The sequence below is a fragment of the Cetorhinus maximus genome, chromosome 21 (genome assembly GCF_964194155.1).
Source record: "Cetorhinus maximus chromosome 21, sCetMax3.hap1.1, whole genome shotgun sequence".
NCBI classification, from domain to species: domain Eukaryota; kingdom Metazoa; phylum Chordata; class Chondrichthyes; order Lamniformes; family Cetorhinidae; genus Cetorhinus; species Cetorhinus maximus.
In genome coordinates, this window is record NC_135899.1 from 28,258,163 (window position 1) to 28,271,875 (window position 13,713).

Below are 13,713 nucleotides of genomic sequence, written 5' to 3' on the forward strand. Positions count from 1 at the left end.
GCACGCACACACACAGACAGACAGAGGCGCACGCGCACACACACACACACACACACACACACACACACACACACACACAGAGGCGCGCGCACACACACAGACAGACAGAGGCGCGCGCACACACACAGACAGAGGCGCGCGCACACACACAGACAGACAGAAGCGCGCGCACGCACACACACAGACAGAGGCGCGCGCGTGCACACACAGACAGAGGCACGCGCGCGCGCACACACAGACAGAGGCGCGCGCGCGCGCACACACAGACAGAGGCGCGCGCGCACACACACAGACAGAGGCGCGCGCGCACACACACAGACAGAGGCGCGCGCGCACACACAGAGGCGCGCACACACACACAGAGGCGCCCGCACGCACACACAGAGGCGCCCGCACGCACACACAGAGGCGCCCGCACACACACAGACAGAGGCGCCCGCACATACACACAGACAGAGGCGCCCACACATACACACAGACAGAGGCGCCCGCACACACACACAGAGGCGCCCGTACACACACACAGAGGCGCCCGTACACACACACACAGAGGCACCCGCACACAGTGGCACACACACACACAGAGGCACACACACACACACACACACACACACACACACACACACAGGCGCACACACACACACACACACACACACACACAGAGGTGCACACACACACACACACACACACACACACACACACAGAGGCGCACACACACACAGAGGCGCACACACACAGACACACACAGGCGCACGCACACACACACAGAGGCGCACACACACACACAGAGGCGCACACACACACACAGAGGCGCACACACACACACAGAGGCGCACACACACACACACACAAAGCCAAACTGTGCTCATTTGTGCGTGTGTGTGTGTAAGTAAAGCAGGACATAAATCACAGCTGTAAATCCTGAACAATCACCAGTCAGAGGAACAGCCGTCTGAGAATCGAATCTATATATCACCCAAAATGCTGGCACTACAACTGCAGACAACACGAGTGTGGAAGCTTCCCTCTATCTCTCAACTGTTAACTACTCAGGGCCACGTGGTTGTTATTACAGGGGAAGTGATTTGACTCACCACATTACTGATTGTACAGAGATATGGTTGCACGTTAACCAGTGCCTCTGCACTCCACGGCCCACATATTCCTTGGACTGTTACCACTACCTTGAGACATTCAGCAAATTGACATCCTGTGCAGAGTTACATCGACAAGCTCACATTATTGGGAAATTCTGAACCCAATTAAACACCCACATAAACAAATACGTCAGGGAACAGTGTAGAAGGAACTTTTCTCTGTATCTAACCCCGTGCTATACCTGCCCTGGGTGTGTCCAAAAAGACATTATAGGGGGAGCTTTACGCTGTATCTAACGTGTGCTGTACCTGCCCTGGGAGTGTTTGATGGGACAGTGTAGAGGGAGCTTTACTCTGTATCTAACCCCGTGCTGTACCTGCCCTGGGAGTGTTTGATGGGACAGTGTAGAGGGAGCTTTACTCTGTATCTAACCCTGTGCTGTACCTGCCCTGGGAGTGTTTGATGGGACAGTGTAGAGGGAGCTTTACTCTGTATCTAACCCTGTGCTGTAGCTGCCCTGGGAGTGTTTGAGGGGACAGTGTAGAGGGAGCTTTACTCTGTATCTAACCCCGCGCTGTACCTGCCCTGGGAGTGTTCGATGGGGACAGTGTAGAGGGAGATTTACTCTGTATCTAACGTGTGCTGTACTGGCCCTGGGAGCATTTCATGGGTCAGTGTAGAGGGAGCTTTACTCTGTAACTAACCCCATGCTGTCCCTGCCCTGGGAGTGTTTGATGGGGACAATGTAGAGGGAGCTTTACTCTGTATCTAACCCCATGTTGTACCTGCCGTGGCAGTGTTTGATGGGGACAATGTAGAGGGAGCTTTACTCTGTATCTAACCCCGTACTTTACCTGTTCTGGGAGTGTTTGATGGAGACAGCGTAGAGGGAGCTTTACTCTATATCTAACCCATGCTGAACCTGCCCTGGGAGTGTTTGATGGGCTTCACTGGAACAATGCAGCAAGCCAAGGACAGACATGTGGGCAAGAGGACAGGGTGGAGTGTTAAAATGGCAAGCGACAAGGAGGTTGAAGCTCAACGCAAACTGGAGGAACAGCACCTCATCTTCCGACTAGGCACTTTACAGCCTTCCGGGCTGAATATTGAATTCAACAACTTTAGATCTTAAACTCCCCCTCCCCCCATCTCCACCCCGTTTCTCCCCCCCCCCCACCCCCCCACCCTTTTTCTTTCAATAATTTATAAAGATTCTTCTTTCCCCACCTATTTCCATTATTTTTAAATCTAAAACTAAAACCTTGTTAGTCTTTTCCACCCACACCCACTAGAGCTGTACTTTGAATATCCTGTCTTCCATTCTTAATTAGCACTTTTCTTAGACAAATATCACCATCTTCAACACCTCTTTGATCCTTTTGTCTGTGACATCTTTTGATTATCTGCTCCTATCACTGCTTGCTTATCTCCACAATCACCACACCCTCAACTTCTCTCTCCCCCACCACCGCCCCCCCCCCCACCCCCCCACCTTAAACCAGTTTATATTTCACCTTTCTCTTAACTATGCTTCAGTTCTGCCGAAGGGCCGTGAAGGCTCAAAACGTTAACTGATTTCTTCTCCACTGATGCTGCCAGACCTGCTGAGTTTTTCCAGGTAATTCTGTTTTTGTTTTGGATTTCCAGCATCCGCAGTAGCTTTTAGCTTTTTGTTTTTATATCTGTGTGCTGTACCGGCGCTGGGAGCATTTCATGGGACAGTGTAGAGGGAGCTTTACTCTGTGTCTAACCCCGTGCTGTACCTGTCCTGGGAGTGTTTGATGGGGACAGTGTAGAGGGAGCTTTACTCTGTATCTAACCCCATGCTGTACCTGTCCTGGGAGTGTTTGATGGGGCAGTGTAGAGGGAGCTTTACTCTGTATCTAACCCCGTGCTGTACCTGCCGTGGTAGTGTTTGATGGGGACAGTGGAGGGGGAGCTTTACTCTGTGTCGAACCCTGTGCTGTACCTGTTCTGGGAGTGTTTGATGGAGACAGTGTAGAGGTAGCTTTACTCTATATCTAACCCCATGCTGTACCTATCCTGGTAGTGTTTGATGGGACAGTGTAGAGGTTGCATTACTCTGTATGTAACCCCGTGCTGTACCTGTCCTGGGAGTGTTTAATGGAGACAGTGTAGAGGTAGCTTTACTCTATATCTAACCCCGTGCTGTACCTGTCCTGAGAGTGTTTCATGGGGACAGTGTAGAGGGAGCTTTACACTGTATCTAACCCTGTGCTGTACCTTTCCTGGGAGTGTTTGATGGGGACAGTGTAGAGGGTGCATTACTCTGTGTCTAACCCTGTGCTGTACCTGCCCTGGGAGTGCCGTATATCGGATCAAAGTGCTCTTGGCAATAATTGTTGTGCAAACACCAGTTGAGGGTGCTTCACTCTGTATCTAAGCCGTGTTGTATTGGATCAAAGTGCTCTTGGCAATAATTGTTGTGCAAAGACCAGTCAGAGATATTGGGTGGAATTTTACGGCCCTGTCGCGGTGGGGGCAAGGCCAGGAAATATGGAAAACCGTTCAAAAGTTCATTGACTTCCGCAGCACCAGAAAATGCAGCCGGTGGCAGGGGCCGTAATATTCCGCACATTGTCTCTTGAGCATCAACACCTGCTAAACAATAAGCAGAAGCTTTTGAAATGAGGGCTCCATCAATAAATAGAAGAGCAGATATGTAGGCAAATTTCAGAGAAGGGTAAAAATACTAGGGTAGTAATAATGGGGGATTTCAACTTCCCCAATATTAACTGGGCTAGTCACAGTGTGATATGTTTAGAGGGAGCGGAATTCTTAAAATGCATCCAGGAGAGTTTTTTAAGCCACTACGTAGAAGGTCCTACAAGAGAGGGGGGCGGTCCTAGACCTAATTTTAGGCAATGAAACTGGGCAAATGGTAGAGGTATCAGTGTGGGAGCATTTTGCAGATGGTGATCATAACTCCTTTAGATTCAAGGTTGTTATGGAAAAGGAGAAGGATGGGCCAGAAATCAGAGTGCTAAATTGGGGGAAGGCCAATTTTAATAAGGTCAGATATGATTTGGCCAGAGTGGACTGGGAGCAGCTACTTTTAGGTAAATCTGCGTCAGAGCAGTGAGACTCGTTCAAGAAGGAAATAGGGAGAGTACAGGGCCAACATATTCCAGTAAAGATAAAGGGTGGGACCAGCAAATCCAGGGAACCCTGGATGCCGGGAGATATACAGGATTGGATAAAGAGAAAAAGGGAGGCTTATAGCAGATACCGAGGGCTCAAAACAGCGGAAGCCCTAGAGGAGTGTAGAATGTGTAGGGGGAACTTAAAAAGGAAATTAGGAGAGCAAAAATGGGGCATGAAAAGACATTGGCAGGTAAAATAAAGGAAAATCCAAAGATATTTTACAAGTACATTAAGAGTAAGAGGATAACTAGGGAAAGAGTAGGGCCCATTAAGGACTATAGCGGTAATTTGTGTATGGAGCGGAAAGACGTAGGTAGGGTTCTAAATAAATACTTTGTGTCGGTGTTCACAAGTGAGAGGGACGACGTGAGTATGGAAATCAGGCAGAAGGACTGTGGTGTAATTAAAGAAGTTAGCATAGAAAGGGAGGAGGTTCTAAGTGGTCTGGCAGGCTTAAAAGTAGATAAATCTCCAGGCCTGGGTGAAATGTATCCCAGGCTGTTGAGTGAGGCAAGGAGAAGATAGCAGGGGCGCTGGCAATAATTTTCAATGCCTCTCTGGTCACAGGAGAGGCGCCAGAGGACTGGAGGACAGCCAAGGTGGTACCATTATCCAAGAAGGGAGGAAGGGATAAATCAGGGGACTACAAGCCAGTCAGTCTAACAGTCTCAGTGGTGGGGAAACTATTGGAATTCTGAGGGACAGAATTAATCTACACTTGGAGAGGCAGGGATTAATCAAAGACAATCATCATGGTTTTGTTAAGGGGAGGTCATGTCTAACCAATTTGATTGAATTTTTCGAAGAGGTGACCAGGTGTGTAGATGAGGGCAATGCATTTGACATAGTCTACTTGGACTTCAGCAAGGCTTTTGATAAGGTCCCACATGGGAGACTGATAACGAAGGTAAGAGCCCATGGTACCCAAGGCAATTTGGCAAACTGGATCCAGAATTGGCTGAGTGGCAGAAGCAGAAAGTGATGGTCGAAGGGTATTTTTGTGACTGGATGCCTGTGTCCAGTGCGTTCCACAGGGATCGGTGTGGGGTCCCTTGCTGTTTGAGGTATATATAAACGATTTAGACTTGAATGTAGGAGGGTTGATCAGTAAGTTCGTGGATGACACGAAAATTGGTGGGGTGGTGAATAGTGAGGAGGATAGCCTTAGATTACAGGAGGATATAGATGGGCTGGTCAGATGGGCTGATCAGTGGCAAATGGAATTTAATCCGGATAAGTGTGAGGCGATGCACTTGGGCAGGACAAACAAGGTACGGGAATACACGATGAATAGTAGGACCCTGGGAAGTACCGAGGATCACAGGGACCTTGGTGTGCATGTCCACCGGTCCCTTAAGGTAGAGGTGGTTAAGAAGGCATATGGGATAATTGCCTTTATTAGCTGAGGCATAGAATATAAGAGCAGGGAGGTTATGCTGGAACTGTATAAAATGCTGGTTAGGCCACAGCTAGAGTATTGCGTGCAGTTCTGGAATCTGCATTATAGGAAGGATGTGATTGCACTAGAGAGAGTGCAAAGGAGATTTACCAGGATGTTGCCTGGGCTGGAGAGTTTTGGATATGAGGAGAGATTGGATAGGCTGGGGTTATTTTCCCTGGAGCAGAGGAGATTGAGGGGGGACATGATTGAGGTGTATAAAATTATGAGGGGCATAGATAGGGTAGACAGGAAGGAACTTTTCCCCTTAGTGGAGGGATCAATAACCAGGGGGCATAGATTTAAGGTAAGGGGCAGAAGATTTAGAGGGGATATGAGGAAGAATTTTTTCACCCAGAGGGTGGTGGGAACCTGGAACTCACTGCCTGAAAGGGTGGTAGAGGCAGAAACCCTCATAACGTTTAAGAAGTATTTGGATGGGCATTTGCGATGCCATGGCATGCAAGGCTATGGGCCTAGTGCTGGAAAAACAGGATTAGAGTAGTTAGGTACTTGTTTGATCAGCGCAGACTTGATGGGCCAAAGGGCCTTTTTCTGTGCTGTAGATCTCTATGACTCTGCAACTCCCCCACTCTTGTCATTGGGCAGTCTCATCTCGAGCCTCAACCTCCCCTGTCCACACACTTCCTTCGCTCTATCAGTACTGTGTTATTTTTTCCTCTGGATGTTCTCTCTTAGCCCTGTTATGCCCCAGTACTCCCTACACTTGTTTCTTGAGCAATATATCCTCAGTTCTGAATCCCAACAGTCAGCGCCCTCGGACCTGCTGCTCCTCACTCCTCTTTCTCACAGAATCTTTACAGTGTCGAAGATGGTCATTTGGCCCATCGAGTCTGCACTGGTTCTCTGAATGAGCATTCTACCTAGTCCCATCCCCCTGCCTTATCCCCATAACCTTGCACATTCTTTCTTTTCAGTTAGCCATCCAATTTCCTTTTGAATACGTCGATCAAACCTGCCTCCACCACCCTCTCAGGAAGTTCGTTCCAGACTCCAACTACCCTCAGTCAAAAAAAAATTTTCCTCACATCACTTTTGCTCCTTTTGCCAATTATTTTAAATCTGTGCCCTCTCGCCCTCGATGTTCTCTTGTCCATACCCCTCAGGATCTTGAATACCTCTATCAAGTCTCCTCTCAGCCTTCTCTTCTTTAAGGAAAACAGTCCCAACTTCTCCAATCTATCCTCATAGCTACAGTTTTTCACCCATGGAATCATTCTCATGAATCTCCTCTGTATTCTCTCCAATGCTTTCACATCCTTCCTCAGGTATGACGCCCAGAACGGGATGCAGTACTCCAGATGGGGCCTAATTAATGTCTTATACAAGTTCAACATGACCTCCCTACTCTACCCTCCCTCATTCCCACAACCTACAATGAGTGGCGATGAAAAAAAATAGTATAACCTGCATTTTTATGGCGACCTTTCACAAGGTCAGGAAACCCCAAAGCGCTTGATAGTCCTCAAAGTACTTTTGAAGTGTAGTCACTATAGCTTGACTGGAAACGCACAGCCAATTTACACACAGCAAGCTCCCACAAACTGCAATTAGATAGTGACCTGATGATCTGCTTTTAGGTGTTGGTTTAGGAATGACTATTGGCCGGGCCCAATATTGCACTTTTTCCAATCGCGCCGTGGGGATCTTTTTCATCCACCTGACAGGGTAGACGGATTTAATATCCCCCCTTAAAGACGGCACCCGTGATGCTGCAGCACTGCCTCAGGACTGCATGGGGAGCGTCAGTCCAGATTTCGGGCGTCAAGTCTCAGGGGTGAGAGCGCGACCCGCCAAGCCATGAGCAGCCTCTCTGGCAGTGCGCAAAGCACACAACAGAAGGACAAGGAGCATTGTAGTGACAGAAGGAAAGGTTGCCATGAGGGAAAACTTGAGGCTCGAAATGAGGGAAGGATTCCCCAGCAACACATGGAGCCATTTTGTATGGACCAGCCAGGAAGCCAACGTCAAGTCAAGGCCCATGAGTTCGGTCACCACTTTTGTGCCACCACTCCCAGTTTCCGATTCGTCAATGCTGTTGTCAGTCATTATCCTCTGGCCAGTCAGAAAAGGGTGGCAACTCAAACGTCACATGATCTGAGGCAAGCGCCGACAACTGGCAAGGCCCTCTCTTCTTCTCAAAGCATTTGAAAATTTAAGGCTGAGCAACTTTGCACTGTAAAATCACAGATTCACAGAATTGTTACAACACAGGAAGCCCATCATGTGGAGTGGGTTTTTTTGTCATTCAGGGTAGTTTGGTGCGGAAACAGTACAACTTACTTCTCATTCTTATTCCTAGCTGACGTACAAATAGACTGCCCAGCTACCCTGCTTTTCACTATCATAACAGGAGAAGGGCAGTCATTTCCTGATGGTCCCTTACATGGAAATCCCAATTTATAAGCACCCGCCAATCTACAAACCTTCCCCCACTAACATCAATTAGCCTCTTGCTGACTCCAGGTCATACTTATTTGCAGGGTTTAACACTTGAAGGCTAACCCAAACACAGGTCCACCAAAATGGCAAAATAATACATGGTACATCACATAAAAGAAATTGCACTTATGTAGCACCTTTCACGATCTCACAAAGCCCATCCCAGGTGCTTTTATATCCAAGAAGTTCTTTTGAAGTGTAGTCATGCTGTAGTGTAGGAAAAGCAGCGGCCAATTTGCGCATAGAAAATTCCGATAAACAGCAACATGGTAATAACCAGATAATTATTTTTTAAAGGGAAGCTGGATGGATGGGGGGATAAGCACTGGCCCAAGACATCAGAGAGAGGTCCCCTTATCTTCTTCTAAATAGTTCCACAGGATCATTTACATCAGTCTGACAGGCCAGACAGGAGTCTCGGTTTAATATCTGAAAGACAGTACCTCTGGCAGTGTAGCACTCCCCCACAGCTGCACTGGGCATGACCAGCCTGGATTATCTGCTCAAGTCTTCACCACATTCCGACTCAGGGGCGAGAGTGTTTTGTGAGCATTCCTGGCCGGGCCAGCATTTATTGCCCATCCCCAATTGCCCTTGGGAAGGTGGTGGTGAGCTGCCTTCCTGAACCGCTGCAGACCATGTGATGTAGGTACACCCACAGTGCTGTTAGAGAGCGAGTTCCAGGATTTTGATCCAGTGACAGTGAAGGAACATCGATATATTTCCAAGTCAGGATGGTGAGTGGTTTGGTGGGGGGAACTTGCAGGCGGTGATGTTCCCATGTATCTGCTGCCCTTGTCCTTCTAGATGATAAAGGCCATGGGTTTGGAAGGTACCGTCTAAGGAGCCTTGTTGAATTGCTGCAGTGCATCTTGTAGATGGTACACACTGCTGCCACTGTGCATCAGTGGTGGAGGGAGTGAATGTTGAAAGTGGTGGGTGGCATGCCGAACAAGCGGGCTGCTTTGTCCTGGATGCTGATGAGCTTCTTCAGTGTTGTTGGAGCCGCACTGATCCAGGCAAATTGCCAACTGAGCCACAGCTAACATAATCTAACTCCGTGCTACTAAAATCAGCGGCCCCACTGTGAACTGGGTCCGGAAGAGAGAGTCATTCAGTCACTGCTTTGATATCGTGAACTCGGTTTCTTTTCAGAAGCTTCGCAATAATCACTGGCCCTTTCTCTGCAGGCTCCTGTGGTCACAGCTCAAACTGGGTTTGTTCTATAACAGTGAAGCCCTGCAGGTACCGAAATAGAGTGTGCTCTGCTAGGAACCGGAGACGTGGTGCATTCTCCAGACAGCATGCATTCGAAGAAACCACAGTGGTCAGGATTAGCAAGCCTATACAAGCATCGAGCACAAGTGTGAGGGTTTGAGGAACAAAAGAAAAAAAAATCAGAGAGCATGCGGGTCACACCCAAATTAATGCTGCTGCTTCCAGACTGCTCAGTTCCAACAACAGCCAGCCGCACTGAAACACTGAGGCAACTTTAAAATCACTGTTTCTCCATTCAACAGCTGACGGCTGCATGCGTTCCCCACCATCGACCCACCCCCCCTACCCCCCCCATCCATGTTACAGCTCGCATTCATCAAGATTGAAATCGTGGCTTGCTTTTATCTAACACTCTTAGCGTAGTAAAGTGCTGCAGGGGCCATTAACAAAGACAGTTTGATACCCAGCCACAAGAGGAGATGCCAGGAGAGGTGAAATTTTAAAAAATACAGAAAATGCTGGGAACACTGAGCAGGTCTGGCAGCAGCCAGGTGGAGAGAGGGGAAAAGCATTAACGTTTCAGGAACTGGGTAAAGATAGAGATTGAGCAGGTTTGGAGCAAGCGAAGGGTAAAATAATAAACGGGAAAGCCCGTGGAAGGGTGAAGGGCAAGAGAGATTCCATGGCAAGAGGTTTCATGAGGCAAAGGCACAAGCGGGGTGACGACAGGACAAACACAGGAACAAAAAGATAAAAATTGCTGTAAAAACTCATCATCTGTGGACAGGAAGACAGAGTTAACGTTCCGAGTCTGTGTGACTCTTCATCAGAACTAAAGAGAAACAGAAATGTGGTGAACAAAGATGTGCCCAGAGGAGGTGTGAATGGCAGGATGCTGAACTGCTGGCACCTGAAAGCAGAGCAAAACGAGAAGCGAGAGAGCGGAAAAAAAAAACATCAAACCAGCGAAGAGAAAGGAAACAAAGCAGGGGCGGAGGTCATGACCTAAAATTGTTGCACTTAATGCTGAGTCTGGAAAGCTGTAAAGTGCGCAATCAGAAGAGGGGTTGCTGTGCCTCGAGCCTGTGCCATGCTTCATTAGAACACCGCGGCAGATCAAAGACAGAAAGTTTTGTACTGAGGGAGGGAGGTGGGGGGAGTGGGGTTGCCAGGTTAGATTCTGTGTTCAAACTCCCTGGAGTGAGTGAAAACTGAAACCATGACTTTCTGATTCAGAGGTGATGGTGCTGCCCACTATTCTCGTTCCTCCGGCCTGGGTATTCTGCTGCGGGGAGGCAACTTCACCGTCTCCGAGGTCAAGGAGGTGGTGGGCGGGCGACTCCTGGTAGCAGACGTAATGTACAAGAACGCTCCACTCCGGTTAATTAACGTGTACGGCCCGGCACAAGGGGCTGAGCGGCTGGAGGTTTTTCAGCAGCTCCCACTGCTGCTGGCGACCTCCAGGCCGGTCATTCTGGGCGGGGACTTCAACTGCATCATCGATGCGGCTGGACGATCCGGCAGGGCCGGAAGCAGATTGGACGCTACGTCCAGATCCCTGATGGAAACAGTTAAGGATGCCAAGCTGCACGACGTCTTCAGCAACCCTGCAGACGGAGCGCAGCGTAGATACACCTGGTCGCGGCCAGACGGGTCCATTCGTTCCAGGATAGACTTCCTGTTTGTGTCCCGTGCATTCACAGTCAGATCCACCGAGGTCAAGCCGGTGTTCTTCTCTGACCACTGCCTCCTACTGGCGGACTGCCACTTGGAGGAAGACCTGAGGGTGGGCAGGGGGGCATGGAAGCTAAATGTGCAACTGCTGACCCCAGAGAACATTGAGGAGCTCAAGAGGGATTACAAAGGTTGGAGAACCGTGAAACCCCTCTTTGAGTCCCTGACACACTGGTGGGAAGTGATCAAGGGAAGCATCAAGAGGTTTTTCATCCTCAAAGGCACCCAGAAAGCTAGAAAGGAACAGAGGGAAATGTCCCGACTCCAGGAAAAGATGCAGAATCTGCTCCGGCTGCAGTCGATGGGGGTCGATGTCAAGGAGGAGCTCCAAGAGGTGAAGGGCCAGCAAGCCTCGCACTTTGCCTCGGAGGCCTCCAAGATCATCTTCCGTTCCAGAGTCCGCTCCGTGGAGCAGGATGAGACGTGCTCACGTTTCTTCTTCCAAAAGGTACACAGAGAGCGCTCTGTGATCAGCAGCCTGAAGGAAGAAGACGGCTCAGTAAAGTCATCACGGTCCGACATTCTGAGGATCAGCAAATCCTTTTATGCCGGACTGTATGACGTGAAGCCCACGGACAGCACGGCCTCCCAGTCCTTCCTGTCCTCTATCACGGAGGTCCTAGACCACAGTACGCGGGAGAGCCTAGACAAACCGCTAACTCCTGACGAACTGACTAAGGCCCTCGAGTCCTTCGAGAAGAGTAAAACCCCCGGAAGCGACGGCCTGCCGGCGGAGTTGTATTCGGCTCTGTGGGACTTGATCGGCCCAGACCTGCTAGAAGTGTACGAGAGTATGCTCCTGGCCGGCAGCATGTCAGAATCCATGAGGAAAGGCATCATCACCCTCATCTACAAGCACAAGGGGGAAAGGGAGGAAATTAGAAATTGGCGACCCATTTCACTGTTGAATGTGGACTATAAGATTCTGTCCAAGGTCATCGCCAACCGGGTCAAATCCGCTCTGGAATTGGTGATTCACCCTGACCAGACCTGCTCTGTGCCAGGCAGGAAGATCTCTGACAGCCTGGCGCTGCTCAGGGATACGATTGCCTATGTACAGGACAGGGGTGTGGATACCTGCCTCATCAGCTTGGATCAGGAGAAGGCCTTTGACAGAATATCGCACACCTACATGGGGGATGTGCTCTCCAAAATGGGCTTTGGGGAGGGAATTCGAAATTGGATCCAACTGCTCTACACTAACATCAGTAGCGCAGTCTCAATCAATGGGTGGGAAACAGATAGCTTTCCGATTAAATCTGGAGTCAGGCAGGGCTGCCCTCTCTCGCCTGTCCTTTTTGTGTGCTGCATAGAACCCTTTGCCGAGTCCATCAGGAAGGATCCGGGCATAAGAGGAGTGACGATCCCAGGCAGTGGAGGCACTCAGGTAAAAGCCTCCCTGTACATGGACGACGTCGCCGTCTTCTGCTCGGATCCGCTGTCGGTGCGCAGACTGATGCACGTCTGCGACCAGTTCGAACTGGCCTCGGGAGCCAAGGTAAATCGTGGGAAGAGCGAGGCCATGTTCTTTGGGAAGTGGGCTGACCGATCCTTTGTCCCCTTCACTGTCAGGGCTGACGGCCTGAAGGTGCTGGGGATATGGTTCGGAGGGACCGGGGCATGCGTTAGAAACTGGAAGGAGCGAGTGGCTATGGTGAAAAGGAAACTGGGCATGTGGGAGCGACGCTCCCTCTCCATTGCGGGTAAGAACCTGGTCATCAGGTGTGAGGTACTCTCGCTGTTGCTGTACGTGGCGCAGGTCTGGCCCATTCCACACTCCTGCGCGATGGCGATCACTCGAGCCATCTTCCGCTTTATCTGGAGGTCGAAAATGGATCGTGTCTGCAGGGACGCGATGTACAAGCCTCTAGATAAAGGGGGAAAAAACGTGCCCAACATCGCCCTCATACTGATGGCCACCTTTGTGTGTGGCTGCATCAAGCGGTGCGTAGACCCTCAGTACGCAAACACCAAGTGTCACTACGTGCTGAGGTTCTACCTGTCCCCGGTGTTGCGAAGGATGGGTCTGGCCACGCTGCCGCGGAACGCTCCAAGTAGTTGGACCGTGCCGTACCACCTGTCCCTGGTGGAAAAATTTATGCAGAAAAACACCTTTGACCACAAGTCCATCAGGCAGTGGTCAGCACGTAACGTCCTAGAGGCCCTGAGGGATAAGGAGAGGGTGGACCCTGTGGGATGGTTCCCCGAGCAGACTGTCAAAGTCATTTGGCAGAATGCCTCATCGCCAGAACTTTCCAACAAGCACCAAGACGTAGCTTGGCTGGTGGTGAGAAAGGCCCTCCCCGTCAGATCCTTCCTACACGCCAGGAGTCTCACCCCCTCTGCACGATGCCCTCGAGGTGGCTGTGGTGGGGAAGAGACCGTTGTTCACCTCCTTGTGGATTGTGCCTTTGCAAAGAAAGTCTGGAGAGAGATGCAGTGGTTGCTGTCGAGGTTCATCCCGAGCAGTTCTGTGACACAGGACTCTGTGCTCTACGGGCTGTTCCCAGGGACACACACCGAGACAAACATCGACTGCAGCTGGAGGATCATCAACTCGGTGAAAGACGCGCTTTGGTCTGCCCGAAACTTGTTGG

At 50.0% G+C, this 13,713-nt stretch overlaps 1 protein-coding gene across 1 annotated transcript in view; it reads right to left on the reverse strand.

The window, feature by feature from the left end:
• Nucleotides 1-3,432, reverse strand: part of LOC144695797 (retinoic acid receptor RXR-beta-A-like) — a 58,527-nt gene extending 55,095 nt beyond the window's left edge. The window contains exon 1 of the mRNA XM_078566781.1: nucleotides 3,412-3,432. The gene's annotated coding sequence lies outside the window, so the exon portion shown is untranslated. The remainder of the gene's footprint in view (nucleotides 1-3,411) is intronic.
• Between the last annotated feature and the right edge of the window lie 10,281 nt (nucleotides 3,433-13,713).